The following is a 7500-nucleotide window of genomic DNA, read 5'->3' as shown; positions in this document are numbered from 1 at the left end:
AGTGAGACAAGAGCAAATAAAAGCTGGAGAGAGAGAGTAATGGATAGCTTTTTATAACTCTCTTCTAACATTTTGGCTTTTTTTTACTAGGATGCTATAAATGCTTCAAAGAAAAAAATTGTACATTTACGATGGATCCGGCTTACATGCTGTTATTAAAATAACAGCATGTATGGTTATAGTTGAATCAACGGTCAAGATTGAATTTTAAAGTTGACTTATTTTTATAAGCATTTAATAAGAGAGAAAATGAAAAAAGATATTTTGAAAAATTCAATATTGACCATTGATTCAACTACAGCATATATACTGTTATTTTAATAATAGCATGTAAACCAAATCCATTTACAATTATGTCATCTCTAGCTCTCCATGCTACTACCATACTATATGTTTGCGTAAGGTATGTTAATCTCGCTATTGTGAAATTTACTCTAAGTTAGTTTAAATGAAATTTTCTCCAATACACTCTAATAAATGTCAAATGTCTTATAACATGTAAGATGCATATATTTACTTTAACAGTAATTTATTACAATTCTACTAACCTAAAAATTCAAACATGTTAGAAGATATTTGGCAATTATTATAGTAAGTTGAGAGAAATTTCATCCAAACTAGAATACCCTAGTAAGTGTTACTTCATTTTTCGTATTAAAGAAAAGTTGTTATATTTTATCAATTATCATTTTGATATTAAGACCCTAGTTTTTAATTTTATAAATTTAATACCTTAGTTTAAGAGATTTTAAATCTTAACACTTCCCCCGTTTTGTTTTCAAATAGAGAACAAAAAGGACATAAAAATATAAATATGCCATTCTTATTGAAGGTAATGAATGCCCCATGCATGAGCTCTATTTCGGTCCAACCATGAATCTCTTAATAATATAAAGGTAATGTCCCCACACCACACCACACCACACCAACAACAGGGACTTTGTCTTTCTGTTAAAAGTATTTCATGTGAAATCTTTTTCTTTTTCACCCATCATGTCCTGCAGTACTGCACTGTTCTATAAACTCCAAAGTGACACCCTCATCCATGTCCGATCACTATTGAAAAGTTAATTGAGAGCTAAAGTTTAATTTACCAAAAAGCTACATGACATCAAATAGAACGATGAATATCACAGAGGAACACAGGTTTTATATATGATTATTGCATGATATCCTTTTAAGTTCAAGAGAATAATACATCCCTTTTGCCAAGTAAAATAACAAAAAAATAAATAAACACATTGATACATGGCATGAGATGAATGAGCCATCCTAGACCGTACACGGCTCGTGAAAGGTTGGCATTCTCGTTATTCTCTCACAAAACCCAGGGCATTTCCGGAATCCAAACCAACACCGTCTCTTGAGGTCTCTTCCACCTCTAGGAGCACTACTCCTGCCCGCCGGTGAGAAGCTGACCATCGAGCCCCACTCCAGAAACCGACGGCCAAGCGAAGATACTTTCTTCTTATGCGGGCCCCACAGACTCGTTTTAACGCCTTTTGTTTTGTCGGGGAAATACTTCACATCATGTTGTTGCCCTGCGCTTTTGACACGTCGTCTTTGTCGCCTAGTGACGATGTGTAGCGCCGATCTCTACAATCGACGGCTGTTATTCGATGCGGGGTTCGGTGCGTTATTGGCGGTCAGATTGACAGAAAAGAGATATGGTTGACGTAAGGTCAGAAAATTAGGAATATTGTAATATTAAAAGGTTTATCTAAAAGACAAAGGAGGAAGGAAAACAAAAAAAAAAAAAAAAAAAACATGTCTGTGGGTATCAAATGTCTGTGGGTATCAATATTACCTTTTAATATTGTAATATTAAAAGGTTTAATATTAATTTACCATTTTTCTCTCTCTATTTTTATTATTTTTTTTGGTATCAAAAGTCTTTCATATCAATTTTTGAAAACGATATATTTTTTTTCTCACAAATATATTTTGCAAAATTGTCTTAACTTATGATATGAACGTTCTGTCTTTATGAAAAGTTTGTGATCAGAATAGGATTTTACCTTTCTTGTCTTCTTTCTATTTTGTATATTTTCATATTACTTTTATATTTAATATTAAGATATTATGCTTCTTCTTTTTTTTTTCGTGTGTTTTTTTATTTAAAAATAGAAATCTCCGATAAATATCACATGTAATACTTTCGATCCAAGTACTATAATATTATTTGCTTTGAGTGTCATTCGGCACAATTTTGTTAATAGATTTACTTTAAAATACTTTATACTAGTTCGCAAAGGGTAGCTCAATCGGCTGTGGATCACGCCTAATGAAACAGAGGTCACTAGTTCGAATCCCTCCTCCTCCTTCTCTTGTGTGAACATTTCAAAAAAAAAAATACTTCATACTATTTAAAGATAACTTACTCTATATAAACACGTATTTTTCGCAATCGGGCAATGTGCGTGTCCCACGTAAACCATCACAAAATAGTATCTTTTTGGACAAATGTCTCAAATGTCTTTAAAAAAAAATGAGTTGGATGTATAGTAATAATATTCCACGATTAGACGTGGAAATTTGACCGGGTGAGATGAATAGAGCATGATGGAGTGGAGTGTAACAAATTAAATGACGTCAGTGTTAAAAATCTAGTGTGGCCCAAAAGTCCACCAACATTGAGTATTGGGATGGCCTAAAAGTCATAATTATTCGACGCCCACGGCCCACCAAAGGCCACCATCAATTGTTTGCTAAAGGCGTAGGGATTAGGGATATGGGTGCCAGTCTAACGCAAAAGGCTAAAGAATTTCTTCAACTTCATCATAACCAAAAGTTGTCGCCTTTATTTGTGGCATTCATTAATCTACGGAATGTTGAAAGGAACACGTGACTATTAAGCTACACAAAGGTTCACGGAGAGAGCAATGTTATACATTATTATTATTATTATTATTATTATTTATTTATTTATGTGGAGTTACCTTTCATGTATTTATTATAGTTTACATGAAAATGTATTATTATATTTATGTGATTTTAAAAGTTATTCTTGCTATAATTTCTTAAAAGACACATCTTTTAAGAAAATGTATTATTATTATTATTTATTACTTCTTTCGAGCTAAAAGTGATAATTGAAGTAAAAGAGAGTTTGGGATTTTGAAGGGAGAAAAAAAGAGGAGAATAATGTTAAAAGTTACTCTTATGTCACTTTATAAATGATGTTGCTTTTAAAATCATTATTAACCTTACGATTAATTATTATTAAATTTTAATCAAATTACAATTTTAAAAATTATTTAATTCTTAAAGAAACACAATAGTAACTTATAAAATTAATCGGAAGAGGGGGTAGGTGAGCATATCAGCTCCGACCATTCAAATGGGAGTAATAATAGGAGCAAGGACAAAAGCACACATGGAAAATAATTAGATCATAACTCTTATCTCGTCATGTAACTGGCAGTCTGCAAGTCAAATTACAAAATATATTTTAAGCTCTTCTATCTTATCTATGATATATTTTTCACACTTTCTTTAAGCCTGGATAGCCTTTCACATGCAATCATATTCTAAATATTGTAAACATTCTGAGTCCTCTATAACATTTTATGTCCCAAGCTCTTTTTTTTGGAAGGGTGGGGAATTATAACGAGAAAAAAAAAATGCTATACATACGTTTAGATGCTCACTTTTTCACGTAATAGCTTTTAGCATTACTCTTCTTTTTTTCTTTTTCTTTTTTTTCTTTTTTTTTGGAAAAGGCTACCATTTAGCAACTAGGTGAATTATATTATTTATATCCACCCAATAAAGCATTACATGAAATCTTTCAATACTTTTTCGGGTTAAATGCTAAAAACTCTATTTTTTGGATTCTTTATTTTTTGTCCCCTAGAGTTTAATTTGTATCACAGGAGGTACCTGTAGCTTTCATAAAGACGGAAATAGTACCTCTGTTAAAATTCTGTCTAAAAATTAACCGAATGTCACGTCAGCACTAATCAAATGTTGACACGTATCATGTAATTAATTTTTTTTTAAAAAAAATAGTTTTTTCAAAAAAGAAAAAAGAAAAAAAAAATTTGGAGGTGACTACTTGGCCATCGAGCCACCCTCTTGGTACAAAGGGGGTGGCCGAAATCACCCCCAGTGGGTACTGGGGGTGATTTCGGCCACCTCCTTCGCACAAAGGTGGTGGCTGAAACTACCCCCAATAAGTCTTGAGGGTGATTTATCTCTTTATGATATAGAAAATAAGATGAAGTTGGATTATTGGGAAGAGAGAGAGAGAGAGATTTGTCCAATGTGGGCTATCTTTTGAAATGGGCTTACACATTTGCGTCTCACTTGCTAAATTTAACTCATGCAATTGAGTTTTATAAGCAAACAAATGATTGAAAATGCCAAAATTAATGGACCACCGGGGGGGTCCTGGACAAATGACTGCAAAATTATATTCCAAGGCATTAACTGCAAGTCGTTCTCAGGAAGGGGATCCAAGGATTTATAACCAGAAATGGATTTGTACAACCCTAATAAATTTGTATGGGTTAGCAATGGAAATTTCCTACATATAAACATATATTGGAATTTGTTTGTTTTCCAACAATAACAAATAATAAATATCCATCTCCCAAAAAGGATATAATTTGCATTTTGCAGCACGAATATTTAAATATATACTCTCTCCTCATAAGCTATGTTTGGGGAGAGCGTGGCCCGGCACTGTAGCTGGAACGGCACTGTTCCAGCTACAGTGCCAACTGACACGTGGTGCCAGAAATTAATTTTTTATCTTAATTTTTTTTTTTTAATATCAAAATATTTTTAAAAAAAATTAAAAAAAAAGGGGTGGGGAACGCTGGGGTGGTTCCAGCCACCCCTTGGCCAAAATGGGGTGGCCGGACCACCCCATTTTTGGCCAAGGGGGTGGCTCCAGCCACCCCCTGACCGATCTGGGGGTGGTCGAACCACCCCCGTGGCCAAGGGGGGCCGTATGGGGTGGTCGAAACCACCCCCAGCCCCTTGGGGGTGGTCCGGCCACCCCCAAAGGCACCGGTTCCCTTTTTTTTTTTTTTTTTTTTTTTTGGGGGGGCTAAGGGGTGGCCGGACCACCCCCTTGGCCACGGGGGTGGTTCGACCACCCCCAGATCGGCCAGGGGTGGCTCTAGCCACCCCCTTGGCCAAAAATGGGGTGGTCCGGCCACCCCATTTTGGCCAAAGGGTGGCTGGAACCACCCCAGCGTTCCCCACCCCTTTTTTTTTTTTTTTTTTTTTTTTTATATTTTGATTTTTTTTAAAAAAAAATTAAGATAAAAATTTAATTTCTAACGCCACGTGTCAGTTGGCACTGTAGTTGAAACAATGCCGTTCCAACTACAGTGCCGGGCCACGCTCTCCCAAACATAGCTATACTTCCTGTTGTGTTTCCCAAGGCTCTGGCTGCTCTAGTCGACCATCATGGCATCCGCCAGATGTGGACCGGCAAGAATTTTAAGTACAGACAACTAGACAGAGATGACTACTGACTAGTCCATGGTTTTTCAGTATGTGATATTATTAGTCCATGGCTAAATAATTTTACTGTTGTTATAAAATATCCATGAGATTAATATATATATATATATATATATATATACACCAAGGAAAAAAGGGGAATGTAAATTTGTTGATTTTTTTCATGGAGTCACTCCACAATGGAAACAAGTTTTTTTTTTTATTTTTTTATTTTTTTTATTTTTTAAGTTAGAAGATGAGACCAATTGTGGTTATTCTAATTGGACGTGACCATAGTAACATTAATCCGGAGAAAACTGATTAGGAGAAACCTAGACGGCGAAAATCTTAGGCACACCCTCAATACCAACCAATCCATAACTCAATGACCGCCTCACCAGGGCATTGATGGGACTCAAGGGGATAATACAAATAAGCATGAGAATTATCATATTCAAGAGTCGAACCCATGCTCTTGCATTATTCAAATTCAGTGAGAATATTGCCGAGCATTCCCAGCAAACTCCCTTATAGAGAGTCTGTTTCCTAAGTTTAGGGAATATGTTTCAAAAATCGCAAAAAAATCCTACAACAGACTCTCTAAATGAACCCTAAACATTAAGATTGCTACTGTAAAACCCAATGTTTTGGGTTCCACTATTGCAATCCTTATTATTATTAAAATATAAAAAAATGATTCTCTCTCTTCTCTGATCTCCTCTCTCTCCTCTAACAATTCTCTCTCATCTCTCCTCTCATGTATATAATATAATTAAAAAAAATAAATATTTTAATGATATAGAAAATGATTAAGAGAAATTATTGGGGTGTATTTTGACATAAAAAAATAAAAAATAGTTTAAATCTTTAAATGTAAGAAAAATGATAAGAAAACTGCTAAAAATGCTCTAAGACCATCAAACCACCGCCACTGGCGGCAATGGAAATAAGTTAAAATTAGCCCAAAAAGTCTTTTGATTGGTTTATGATTTGACCTAATTATGCAACAAACATAAGAAAATAAATGTTGAAAGAAAAAATCTGTGCATGTCTTATTAGGTTGATTATATTTTCTTTATTAAGAGCCTACCTTATTTGACTTGCCTTGTCATATTTTTTACGCCTTTCACATGCCAACGGGTGGCTGCAACCACCAAATCGAGTGGTCCAATCACCCATATGTTGCGTACATAATGTGAGTGAGAATTTAACAAGAATGATAGATATGGTAGGAGATGAAAGATAGATTTGATAGAGTTTTTAGGCTTTTTACAAGCAGCAGTTAGAGGTGCTCTCATTTCTTACAAACATAATGTTTGGTACTTTTCTTGATTGCTTTCTTTTTACCAAACTAATGCGGTATTTAAAGAACATAATATAATAGAAAATAGAGTCCCATAAGAATAGGACTTACGTATGATTCACGACTCAACAATCTAATTTGCTGTCAACAAGACTCTTAAAAGAAATAAACCTAATTTTGTCCAAATAACAACATAAAAAAAGATAAATATGACTTAACATGACCTGTTTTGTCAATAAGATAGACTTCTACTCGCACCACAATAATAAACCAGTTAAACAACCATTAAACTGAACAATTAGTAAAACAATGAAACAACAACCCGACAGTAACACCCTTTGCAGTAGTTGGGGTGATGCCTTTAATTTGGACACTTCCAAACGGTGGATACATGCCTTTGAGGCCAAACCACCCAAATATTTTGTGTTCTCTCCTCTTCTCTTGTTTCTGGCCTATTGTTTTCTGATTTTATATTCAAAATTAGAATTATGGATTGCATTAGCTAGGAATATTTATTATTGGTCCATCTACAAAAGTATGGAGTGTGGAATAGTGGAAGGATGCTTTGAAGTACAATTCGCCATAATGCAATTGCGAAGAAAGTAATGTAGGGTCTCCATTGGAAGCTGGCAATAAATTGGGTAATAATTGGACGTGATCTACCCCACGCTCCTTGACAAAAATCGCATGTGACTTGGCATGTCCCCATTTATGTTTGGTTGCAGGCCATGTGTGTCAAA

The sequence above is a fragment of the Corylus avellana genome, chromosome 4 (genome assembly GCF_965113065.1).
Source record: "Corylus avellana chromosome 4, dhCorAvel1.hap1.2, whole genome shotgun sequence".
NCBI classification, from domain to species: Eukaryota; Viridiplantae; Streptophyta; class Magnoliopsida; order Fagales; family Betulaceae; genus Corylus; species Corylus avellana.
The sequence above is the reverse complement of the archived record's forward strand: the minus strand, read 5'-3'. Positions refer to the sequence as shown.